We start from the raw sequence: 13191 nt of genomic DNA, 5'->3' as shown, positions 1-13191 counted from the left end.
AATGGATCAACTTCATACGCACCTTCCACTTTCTTTGAACTTGCTCGATCACACACCTTGCAGTTATTTGAAGTGATGTCCTCTAGAATCTCGAACACATCTTTTGGATACTGGTTAATCAACGAACCCCTCACAGCTCTGTCAACTTGAGTAGCACACTGTGATATCAACCCATTATAGAATGCACAAATCTTCTGCTGATCAGATAGTCCATGATGTGGACACTTTCTCAAGAGATCTTTGAACCTCTCATAAGCTTCATAAAGAAATTCCATATCGAATTGCTGAAAATTCTGAATTTCTTTGATCAGACGCTCTGTCTTTGCTGGAGAGAAGTACTTGTTTAGAAATTTCTCAACAAGTTGATTCCATGTAGTGATAAAGTTGATTGGTAGAAAGTACAACCATTCCCTTACTCTTCCATCAAATGACCGACTGAATAGCCTCAGTCTTATAGTCTCCTCAGTAACACCATTAAACTTGAAATTGTCAACAATCTCAAAAAAATTCCTCAAGTGAACATTAGGATCTTCAGCAAAAAGATCATGAATTTTTTTTATCCCTGATAGCCTGCATTGTAGCTGAATAAACATGAAAATTATTTGCAGCAATGGTGGGTCTCACAAAACTAGTGTGAATGCCATCGAAAGAAGGCATTATGTACTCCTTAACCCGCAAGCTCCTTTCAGGTTAAACTCCTTCAATGTGGTTCCCATTATTACCCATTGTACAAAATTGGATCTTAGCTTCCATGACTTTCTTATGATCCTATTTCGCAGTTTTCTCAATCTCAATCAAGTGGAAGAAGTGAAGATAAGTCACGTCTACGCATACAAAATCAAGCCCCTACAAAGCTGAACAAAAGAATAATTAATAACTCGATCTCAAAGTACTAAATAGTACAATGATTTTAAGAAATTAATACTTTAAAACAGTCCCCGAAAGCGGCACCAAAAACTTGTTGTCAATTTTAGAACTTTAACGCAAGAGCGCGTATAGTAACAAGTAGTATAATAATTCGTTCCCACGAAAACTATTAATAAGCTATTAAATACCAATTACTAATTTTATTTTAATTTGACTTAAATAAAAATCATGTGGAGTGTTTTACTAAATTATCACTAAATAATTAAACTAGCACAAAATAATGATTAATAAATGTCAAGAGAATGAAAACTAGGCCTTTAACTTCATCTAATGTTCTTCAATAAGCTTCTCTTTTAACCTCTATTCTCGTAGTCTAATTGCTAGTCTAAGACAGTTATGTATTCACAAGGACCTTCCAACTCTCAAGTGGCTCTAATTTATGTAATAACCCCCATATTCCTATGTAGAATTTAAAAGCATCAACAACATTAAGCTTCGTCTTAATTGGACTCCTTAGGGTGTTTAGGTATATTTTTATCCTAACCACAAATTAATATGAATATTAATCCTAAGATATATTGATTGGGTCTTAACTTATGATTTTTCTTCCAAGTCCATCTAAATTACGAAATCAATTTCAAGGGTGATTAATCTTTGAGAAGCATTAGACACAAATTAACATAAACAACTAATGGACCATAAAAACAGATTGAAAAGAATACAACTTATATATTAATAAAATAATCCATTAAATTCCAAGAGAGAAAATTAGTTCATCGTCTCAAAAGAAACCAATAAACAAGAGTATGTAAACATAGCGGAAAAGTAAGGAGAAAAGATGAAAACTGTAGATGCAGCAATCTCCTCTTCTTCAAGCTCTTTCCCTCTTGAGCCTAGCCTCTTTTTTTTCCTTCTCGGAACATTATACCCAATAATAAATATCTCCCATATATAGGTCTCTAATTAATGTATTTTTAATTCTTTGAGGAAAATACAAATAAGTTTCCCAAACTGATTCTATTTTCCAACTAAAATTTTTAGTTGACTTTTCTTCAGAAAGTCTGGGCCGCTCCAGATGAATATTGATCTCTGGACCACCTTAGAATGAAAGAGAATCTCGTTATCTTCGCGTGGGCTGTTAAATCATCCAACGTGTGGACTCTTAAATCATCCAATTTGGACTTCTCAGACCCGATGAGGCACGATTAGCCCTTGAAGAGGTACATAAAGGTATTTGTGGTCGACACTTGGGGGGCAGGGCGTTGGCTCATAAGATCACTCGTTTGGGTTTTTATTAGCCTGAGATGATGGATGATGCCAAAGATTATGTGAAGAAGTGTGACTGCTGCCAGAAGCATGCACTATTTGTTAGACAACCACCTGAGATGATGACTTCTATCAACTCTCCATTTCCATTTACAATGTGGGGAATTGATATTCTTGGGATATTCCCAATGGCCACTGCACAAAGAAAGTTTATGACTGTAGCTATTGATTACTTCACCAAATGGATCGAAGCAAAGCCCCTGGCTAAGATAACCACCAAACAAGTTGTTCAATTCCTATGGGAGAATATAATGTGAAGATGGTTAGTGACTGATAATGGAACATAATTTAACAATAAGATATTCAAGAAGTATTGTGGTAAAATGAGATCGAGTTACGATTTACCTTTGTTTCACATCCTCAAGCCAACGGGTAGGCTGAAGTGGCGAATCAAATTGTACTTGACGGATTAAAGAAGATGATTGAGAAGTCCAGAAACAATTTGGTAGAAGAGATAATCCTGATACTTTGAGCATATAAAACCACATGTAGGGTGACCATATGAGTGACACCCTTCATGTTGGCCTATGGAGCTGAGGTAGTAGTCCCTGTGGAGATATCGCATTCGTCTCCAAGGATTCAAGCCTACATTGTTGAAAAAATGAGGAAGGGCAGAGGTTATCCTTGGATTTGATAGACGAAATGCGGGATGTGGCCCATGCCAAGATCGTCGAATATCAAAAGAAAGCATCCTTCTATTAAAACTTACGAGTCAAGGAAAGGTTCTATCGAGAAGGGGAATTGGTTCTTAGGAAAGTCGAAGCCTCTGGAGTAGGGCAGAAAAGAAAGTTATCGCCTAATTGGGAAGGGCCATATCGAGTTAAGGAGGTGTAAGGACGAGGATGTTACAGGTAGGAGACATTGGATGGTGAGGAAGTACCCCACTCCTGGCACGCCTCGAACCTTAATATATATTATATCTAGTATAGGGAAAGTACTATATATTAGGACAAGTAACTTAAGAATAAGGTTTGTGAAGCATGGGAATGTTAGCCCCCCTTTTAGGATTTTTATTCCAGTTCATTAGGATTTCCCATTTCAGTTTTTAAGGGTTGACCCATCTTATTTCATGATTTTGATAATCCAAAGTCGTGATTTTGTTATATTTAATTTGTTAATTCAAGTTGAAATTTCTATCTAGATGAAAGGAAAGAAACAAGAATAAAATGCGATAGTTCAGGAACAAGTTCAAATATAAATTAACCCCGAAGGGTAGAAAGTCAAAAATTAAAGCAATAAACAAAACAACAAGGTAAAACCGGGCAGGGCTTAGAATCTAAGAAGCACACTAAGAGGACTCTGCTTCCATATCCCTGTCACCGACCTCTTCTTCCCTTCCACGGGAAGAGCTAGAGCTAGAAACATCATCCTTGCGAGGGAGTCTTTGGAGGGGTAGTCTCTTGGGTCTTCTCCACTTCTTCCTCGCTATCATCTTCCTCGGAGTCTGTAGTGGACTCACTCGAATACTCCTCCAGTTTTTGTTTAAGAACACAAGGGTCTTTAGGACAAGGGAAGTCAGAGATATCAAGCTGAACAAATTTCCCTTTTTCTTCTTTCAGGGCAGACTTCCGGCCAGCTTGGAAATGAACAGAAAGAAGCCCATCGTCATGCTTGGTCATCAGCCCTTTAAACTCCTCAGAGGATATATAAGCGTTAATCAACCTTACTTTCTTGTCCTTGTACTTAACAAAGTCAGCATGTAAATTATTTAGCTCATTCTCTTTAGCTTTCAGGCGACTGTTAAGCTTAGTCACTTTCTCCTTCTCCCTCTTTACTTATTTCTCTAGCTTTTTCGAAAAAGTCCTCCACGCTTTGGCCTGGTGAAGGACTCCTTAGGAGTGGGCATTGACCTGACAAACAATAGAATATATCGATGTGACAAAAGGGAAGAAGTTCAAAGGAAATAAAGTAAATTACGAAGATCACAGATGCAAGGGCTTGGGGGCCCATAAGCTCGTGTCTAGACAAATCAGCCCCCACCTTGATATCTTGAAAATCGGGAGGGGTGATCGAGTAGTAAGATCAGTCAGCAGCATGCTTGGTACAACCGGAAATCGTGTCCATCCTCTTAAAACCCCAAGACGGTTGAAAGGTAGGATTAACAGGGGTGTTTGAAAGGTCGATATTGGAGCCGCCCTCATCTCAATCATCGTGCCTTCTCAGAAAGGATGAGATCTTGGGAGTCATTGGCGAGACATTGCTTCTTCATCTTGAAAGTCTTGTCTTTCACCGGTTTGTTCATGTCATTAATGACCTTAGCCGCAAAAACGAAACATCAACAATAAGTATGTGCATGGAAGGAATATATTAAGCAAAAAAATATGAAAAGTAAAAAAAAGGGAAAATACCCTTGTCAGTAGTGTTAGAAAGACCGACTTACTTCAACAAAAATTCTTCAAGGAGAGTCCAACAATGAGTTTGGTTATCGTCCTTGATTAAATTATCGTAAATAGCCTTCTCGGTATCATAAAGCTCGATAGATTTTGGACTGCCATTGTTGACCTTCCCGAAAGAAGGGCGAAACATGGTACTCCAGCCACCGCCATCATTTAAAAGAAGCATAAACTCATCCTTCCACTGAAAGTTATTATTAGGAATAGAGAGACCATTGAAAATATGGGTTATTTTAGGCCTTTGCTTGATGTAGATCCAACCAGGGTTAAGTAGAGTAATGTTCACTAGTTGAAATACCCTCCTAAACACGGCCACTGATAAAGGAAGGCCTTTCCTAATGCAAAGAACCATGAAACAAAAGATATTCCTCCAAGTATTGGGAGGAAGCTGGTTGGGGTTAACCTGGATATCAGCTAAGAGAGTGGGAATGAAGTCATGGAAAGGAAACCTAAGTCCCACAAGGAGGGCATCCCTGTATATATATAGGGCATCGGGACACCAGTGATAGGTACGATCACCAGGTGAGGGTTTAACTAACCTATAACCTGGTGGGAGGTTAAATAGAGTTTTATAGAGGGCTATAGTAGCATCCTCATGAAATCTATTGCAGTGGTCAAAAGCCTCGAACCTGGAGTTAAAAGGGAATTCATCCCCATAAAGATTGATAATTTCTAATAGTGATATATAGTAAGAATGAATATGGATTGTTGTACCTTTCTTTGCAGCCTTTGACTCAGAGACATCATTCATAAGAGCAAGTATGTCAATATTTTCTTCCGCCATTGATGCTCAAGAAATGAACGCAGAAAAGCTTGAAAGAGGATTGGAGAATATGAAGATTCAACATATCTTCAAGGAAAACCCAGAAAATGGTGAGATAAGAACAACGGAAAAAACTGAGGGGAGAAACCGCCGCGGAGTGGATCGCCAGAAAATACCCTACTCTGGGAGAGATTTTAGAAATTTTTGAGAGATAAATGAGTGAAGTGGGAGCCATCACTGTGACTCGATCTCATTTATAGAAACTTACAGCCGGTAATGGGCCGGTTGACAAGAAAGCTAACCGGTTGTAACTGGTAAATGGACCGAATTAATATCAATCCCATCAAAAAGCCCAATCACGGGAGGTTCTAGAACTTTCAAGATTATTAAAAAAATTAATTGATAAATAAATAATAAAAAAATGAATGCAAAATAGTTGGAATAAATTAGGCACATTAAGGCCCAGGCCTGTTTAGGCCCATTAAGAGTCCTAGTCATAAAACTCAGGATTCTTAGTCGTATGACTGGAATCCTAGTCGAAAATGACAAGAGTTTTCTAGTCGTGGGAAGCCATGACTACGAGGCAATTTATGCCATAACATAACTAGGATCTAGTCATTGGAACAGGATTCCTAGTCGTATGATTAGAATCCTAGTAAAAATGACTAGAGTTTTCTAGTCGTGGGAAGCCACGACTACGAGGCAATTTATGCCATAACACGACTATGATCTAGTCGTTGGAACATGATTCCTAGTCGTATGACTAGAATCCTAGTCGAAAATGACTAGAGTTTTATAGTCATGGGAAACAACGACTACGAGTTAGTTTATGCCATAACACGACTGGGATCTAGTTATTGGAAGAAAAGTTTTAGTCGTGTGACTAGAATCTTAGTCAAAAATGACCAGAGTTTTCTAGTCATGGGAGCTAACGACCAAAGAGCATTTAACGACATAATACGACTTGAATCTAGTCCTGGGACAAAGAATCCTAGTCGTACGACTAGGATCCAAGTCATACACGACCAAGAATTCTAAAGTTATAAGCCAGAGATATAAGATTAGAAATCTAGTATAAAATTTCAAGAACCATAGTCGTACGACTAGGATCCTGGTCGTCTACGACTAAAAAATCCTAGTCGTATGATCCACGACTAGAAACTAATGGGAGTCATAACACGACTAGGATCCTAGTCGTAACGACTAGGATCCAGTTTTAGGGAATTTATTTTCTGAAAATCAGAAAAATGGGAAATAATTGCGGAAATTTATTTCTTTAAAAACCATCCTTAAGATTATTTTTGCAAAAAAAACTTATCTCAAAGTTAGGGAGAAATTACGCTTAACTTTAGGCCATTTAATAGCAATGGTAACCATAAAGATAGGATTAGTTGCGTCAGGGTAACTGAATAGGTCACGAAGCTCAAATATGTTTCGCCAAAAAAGACAAGGAACCCTCTCTCAAGATTCTTGACATTCTTAGAAAAGAGCGTGATTCAAGTTGAATAAACTTTATCATCAAGTTAGCTTTGCAACTACCCTGATATCATAAGTAACTGTGAATAAAGCAAATCGTTGTAAATGTGTAGCTCGCTCCACATTTTATGCTTAAAACGATACAGGGCATAAAATAGCTTAACTTCTACGAAATCTTACGTGATTTCCTATAAGTCGGGGGGGATGATAGGGAATGAAATAAACCTAAATTGCGTAATTAATATCGCATTAATTAAACCTAATTTGGTCCATACGAAAAGCCCATTAAATGAGGCACAAAACCCTAAATATTTATTATTTTCGTAATTAATAAATATTAGGAAAATCAGCTGCTAAACAATATCCTATTGAGGGTATAATTTCTTGGAGATTGGCCTACAAGAAACCTCAAGGATAAGGAATCAACTTCCTGCATTCTAGGACTCCAAAGTCTAATATAACTCTGAGACTTGTTCACCAAGCCTCCTAACCCTAACCTAATTCATGGTTACCCGTGCCTATATAACGGATCTCATTTAATAAATCAAAACTACGTTTTTGACTTGATCGTTAGCATAGAGCAAGGTACGTAGACATCTTGTGAAGGAAAATTTGAGTCACGAAACACGAGAGCAGTCAATTAAGGGTATTGAGCTCACGAACCCTAGCATTAATTATAACCTAGTTTTATACTCATAACGACATTATAATAAAATTAACAATGATAATATATGTTAAAATAATTTAAAATATTGATTATCTAAAATTTATTGAATAAGAAATTATACTTGAATGGGGTTGATTATAATGATATGCAATATTTAATTATAAAAGGGCCTAATATATTAAATAATATTAAAATATATTCAATTTATATTTCTATTAATCATTCCAATTTTTTTTTGATTTGGCTATAAAATGCATATAGGTACATCAACCAATAGGTTCCAATTTTTGAAATTATTAATTTTTTATATTTTTGTTTGTATTATACATAATTTTAATGAAGATTTAATATAAAAAACTAAATACTAAATTAATAATTATATAATTTTAATTTTTAATTTGAATGCGTACAATTTCAAGTTAACATCAAATAGTATAAAAATAATATATGATTTTGGTATTCATCATATACTATAAAATAATATATAATTGACACTTACATTATTAATTTTATTCATTACTTTATAAAAACAATAAAATTACTTGTTAATTGTAATTTTATAATAATAATAATATGAATGTTTGTTGTTCAAGGGAATGGAGTTTGGTAGTGCATTATTTTAAAATTTGAATAATGTATGTTGGTGGGAATCGAGCATGTGAACTTATTTCTATCAATATAAATAATAACACTAGTATTTGTTGTTGTAGAGTCAAACCTCAAAGTTTGAGAAGTGCATTATTTTAATGTTAAAATATAATTGAACCAAATTATACGGAAGAATCTATACTTTAATAACCTATTATAATAAGCGAAACCTATTTTTAAGTGGTACTTTGGTTTCACTTTATTTTTGGTTCCGCCACCTTTTGGTTTCACCTTTTTATGATTCATGTTATAACTCTTAGTGTATTATTTTTATCTTTTGTGATTCTTATATGACTTATAATTCTATATGTATTATCTTTACCCATTTTTTGAATTTTAGAAGTCATGCTTTTTTATTATTTTATAGGTTTGAATCCTATTTTTAATTATGTTTTAAAATAAATAGGTTCATAAATTGGCCCAACTAAATAGCTTACGAAAAAAATATAAACTACAACCAAGTAAATAGGTCATGTATTTAAATTTGAATATTTTAATTTAGAATTTTTTAATTTGTTGGTTGAATTCCATTTTAATAAAATGATATGGATATTATAGACACTGTATTTTGATTTCATCCTTAGAAAATGATAAATTTGTTCAAATCGTATTATGATTACAATTATATTTTTGTAGAACTCTAAATTACTTCTTCATAGGGTACTTGGTTTCACCTTAGTACAGTTACGCCGTATTTTGGTTTCAACCCCAGATTTCCATTTCATGTGGAGTTTTATGTTGTTTTTAACGAAATATAGATTATTGGAATCATATTATAATCAAAATATTTCTATTTTCCGTAGAATTATTTTTTATTTTTTATTAAAATAGTAAAATGGAATCCTTTTTATGTCTTTTCAGACAACAAAGATGTTAGATATATTTGTGATGTCATGTCTAATATGATTTGTGTTTAGTTTTCAGATCTTACTTAACAGGACAAATTAGTACTTAACTGGAAATCAGTACTTATACTGAAGTCATAACTTAAGAAGATAATATCAGGACTTAAGGAGACTTTCGGATAAGGAAAACGGTTGATTGAAAGGAAATAAGATCAAGACAAATAGAAGAAGAGATATGCGTGAAGAAAGAATTCTATTAAGAATAGAATACTTGGAAGAAAAGATAACCGATTGATATATTTTAGGAAGCAGAATTATATTCAATATCAATTAGAAGTTTATCTTATAACTGTGTAGTATATAAACACAGGCATAGGGTTTACACTATGTGTGTTATCATAATCGAAATTATTATTCATTGTAACCCTAGCAGCTCTCGTGATAATTTGTTCATCACTGAGAGAGGACAGTTCTATATTGTAACAGAGTTTAGTATGTTGAATAAAATCTATTTTTTGTTACTTGAGTTCTTATATTCGATTTGATTGTAGTAAACACTGTATTCAACCCCCTTCTACAGTGTGTGTGACCTAACAAGTGCTATCAGAGCAATCTGTTAACATACAAACAGAAAAGATCCAAAAACAATCATGTCTGAAGAAACACAAACTCCAACCAAGCCCACCAAAACTGAAGAACCTCCAAAGACTCAAATCCATAATCGATATGAGACTATTAGGGTTCCCATACTGAAACCATCTAAATATCCCATATGGAAGGTGAGGATGTCTATATTTCTGGAAGCTACAGATCCATAATACCTTGACAGAATCAATGAAGGACCACATAAGCCAACCAAGCTCTCTGTTGTAGTTGCTGATCAGCCAGCACAGACAGTACCAAAGGAGAAAAGTGAATATACAGCTGAAGATATCTCATCTATTGCTAAGGATGCAAAGGTACGACATTTGCTGCATAGTGTCATTGATAATGTCATGTCAAACAGGATAATCAACTGCAAGACTGCAAAGGAGATATGGGATGCCTTGAAAATAAGATGTCAGGGAACTGATTCAATTAAGAAGAATAGGAGGACTATACTCACTCAAGAGTATGAGTACTTTGACTCAAAACCTGATGAGTCATTAACTGCATTATATGACAGATTTGTCAAACTCTTGAATGATCCGTCACTAGTAGACAAGGAATATGAACTTGAAGATTCAAATCTTAAATTCCTGTTAGCTCTTCCTGAAAGTTGGGATTTGAAGGCCACCACTATAAGAGACAACTATGTTCTTGATGAAATAACTCTTGATGAAATTTATGGGATGCTCAAGACACATGAACTTGAGATGGAACAAAGAAGCAACAGGAATGGAAGAAAGTCAAGAACAGTTGCTCTTAAGGCTGAGGAGGATGTCCCCAAAGTAGCTGCCTCAATAAAAGGCAAGGGAAAAGCTCTCATCATAAAGGCTGATACTGAGTCATCAAGTTCTGATAGTGATGATGACTCAGAAACTGAAAGCTTACCTGAGATGGATCCTGATGAAGAGATGATGAAGCTGTGTGCTCTTATGGTGAAAGGAATCACAAGGATTGCATACAGGAAATTCAGAAAGGGAAAGAAGTTTTCCAGGAAAGGTACAAGTTCTGATAAGAGAGGTTTCAGAAAATCTGAAGGCAAAAGAGGAAAGTCTGATAGAGGAGATTACTCAAATGTCAAATGCTACAATTGTGGTGAGAAAGGCCACATATCTCCTGATTGCAAGAAAGTGAAGAGTGACAAAGGCAAAGCACTTGTCACAAAGAAGAAAAGCTGGACAGACACTTCAGATTCTGAAAGTGAGGTGAACTATGCCTTAATGGCAAATGCTGATAGCAGTTCTGATGCTGCTGAGTTAAAGGTACCTCAAACTACTTATGCCTTTCATACTGATGATATTACTGAGTTAAGAAGGTATCTTAAAACCATGTTCATTAGTTATAGGGATCAAACTTTAACATGTACAAGATTAACTTCTGAAAATCTTGCTTATAAAAAGAGGAATGATTATTTAGAAAAAGAGTTAGTCATGTTCCATCAAACTCAGAAAGATAGAGATGATGCCTTTTATGTTAGGGATGAAGTACTTAAAATGAATGAATCTCTAAAAATTGAGTTAGAAAAGGAAAGAGAGATTATCAGGACTTGGACTAACTCTGGCAGAACAACTCAGAATTTGTTAAGTAGTGGAAACTGGAAAGAGGGCTTAGGTTATGGAGATGATAAGAATGATAAGGGAACTGTAGAAATTGAGCCTATAGTTGTTAAACAAAAGCCAAAGGTAAATCCTGTTAAGTTTATAGCTGTAAAGTCTGATATTGATAAATCAGAAGTTAAAGAGAAATTAACTTCTAACAAACCAAAACAGGATAAGCCAACTGAGGTTAACATAGGCTTAATGACTAAGAAGTGGCTTAAGCATAAACTGAAAGATGTTAAGAAATTAAACAAGGTAAAGCCACCTAGGAAAAATAGGAATGGAAAGGAAGGTGTGAATAAAAGCAATGATTATAAGCCTGTTCCTAATGCTCCTAGAAAGAAATGTTATAACTGTGGAAACTCTAACCATCTGGCTTCTTTTTGCAGGAAGAATAAGAACATAAACTCCTTACCTTCAAAATCAGGAGTTAAGAGTCAGTCTGTTAGATATAGGCCATAAAATCCTTGTTTTCATTGTGGTAGTTTATGGCATTCCATTTATACTTATAAGGAATATCATAGTTTGTACTATGATTATTATCAAATAAAACCTTCTTTAAAGAAAGTTAACATTATTCCTTCTAGTGTAAGTTCTGATGCAAAGTCTGATACAGTAAATTCTGATAAGAAAACTGTTAACATAAACTTTGATGCTAAATCCGCTGCAAATGTTAACAAACTTAATAAGGCCAAAGGATCCAAGCAAGTCTGGGTCCTTAAAACTAATCATTAGTGGTCTTTGTGATTGCAGGGCAACAACAAAAATATCCTAGTTCTGGACAGTGGATGTTGAGGACATATGACTGGAAATAAAGCCCTGCTATCAAACTTTATGGAGAAAGCTGGCCCAGGTGTTTCTTATGGAAATGGCAACATTGGAAAAACTCCGGGATGTGGCAATATCAATCTTGGGAATGTCATCATTGAAAAAGTAGCTCTTGTCTCAGGACTTAAACACAATTTGCTGAGTGTTAGTCAAATCTGTGACAGAGGTTATCATGTGGATTTCTTTGAAGAACACTGTGAAGTTGTAAGCAAATCTACAGGCAAAGTTGTTCTGAAAGGATACAGGCATGGTAACATTAATGAAGCCAAGCTTTCAACAAGTTCTGATGGTTCTGCAATCTGTCTGTTAAGTAGAGCATCAATTGAAGAAAGCTGGAATTGGCACAAGAAACTCTCTCATTTAAATTTCAACAATATAAATGAACTAGTCAAGAAAGATCTTGTGAGAGGACTGCCAAAATCAGTATTTGCTCCTGATGGCCTTTGTGATTCATGTCAGAAGGCAAAACAAAGAAAATCTTCATTCAAGAGCAAGACTGAATCTTCAATTCTTGAGCCTTATCACCTACTACATGTTGATCTATTTGGTCCAGTGAATATCATGTCTATTGGAAAGAAGAAATATGTTATGGTCATAGTGGATGAGTTCACCAGATACACATGGGTGTATTTCTTGCACACAAAAAGTGAAACTGCATCTATCTTGATTGATCATGTCAAACAACTGGATAAATTGATCAAAGACTCTGTGAAAATTATAAGAAGTGATAATGGCACTGAGTTCAAGAATTTGATTATGGAAGAGTTCTGCAAAGACCATGGAATCAAGCAGGAATTCTCTGCTCCTAGAACTCCACAGTAAAATGGAGTTGTTAAAAGAAAGAATAGAACTCTTATTGAAGCTGTACGAACTATGCTTGATGAAGCAAAGTTACCAACCTATTTTTGGGCTGAAGATGTGCAGACTGCTTATTTTACTCAGAATACAACACTTATCAACAAGCATGAAAAGACACCATATGAAATGGTGAAGAAAAAGAAGACAAATCTAAAGTATTTTCATGTATTTGGATGCAAGTGTTTTGTTTTTAAGACTCGTCCTGAACAGCTATCCAAATTTGATCTAAAAGCTTATGAAGGAATTTTTGTTGGATATCCACTTTCCACAAAAGCCT

General features: G+C 35.2%; 1 non-coding gene across 1 annotated transcript; it reads left to right on the top strand.

The window, feature by feature from the left end:
• The first annotated feature begins 207 nt into the window (after positions 1-207).
• LOC141669603 (small nucleolar RNA R71) lies at positions 208-314 on the top strand. The gene has a single exon (XR_012553873.1). It is a non-coding gene; the product is annotated as a small nucleolar RNA R71 (small nucleolar RNA).
• Positions 315-13191: the final 12877 nt, after the last annotated feature.

This window comes from Apium graveolens, chromosome 6, assembly GCF_009905375.1.
Source record: "Apium graveolens cultivar Ventura chromosome 6, ASM990537v1, whole genome shotgun sequence".
NCBI classification, from domain to species: domain Eukaryota; kingdom Viridiplantae; phylum Streptophyta; class Magnoliopsida; order Apiales; family Apiaceae; genus Apium; species Apium graveolens.
Note: the sequence above shows the minus strand (reverse complement) of the source record. Positions and strands in the feature narration are given on the sequence as shown.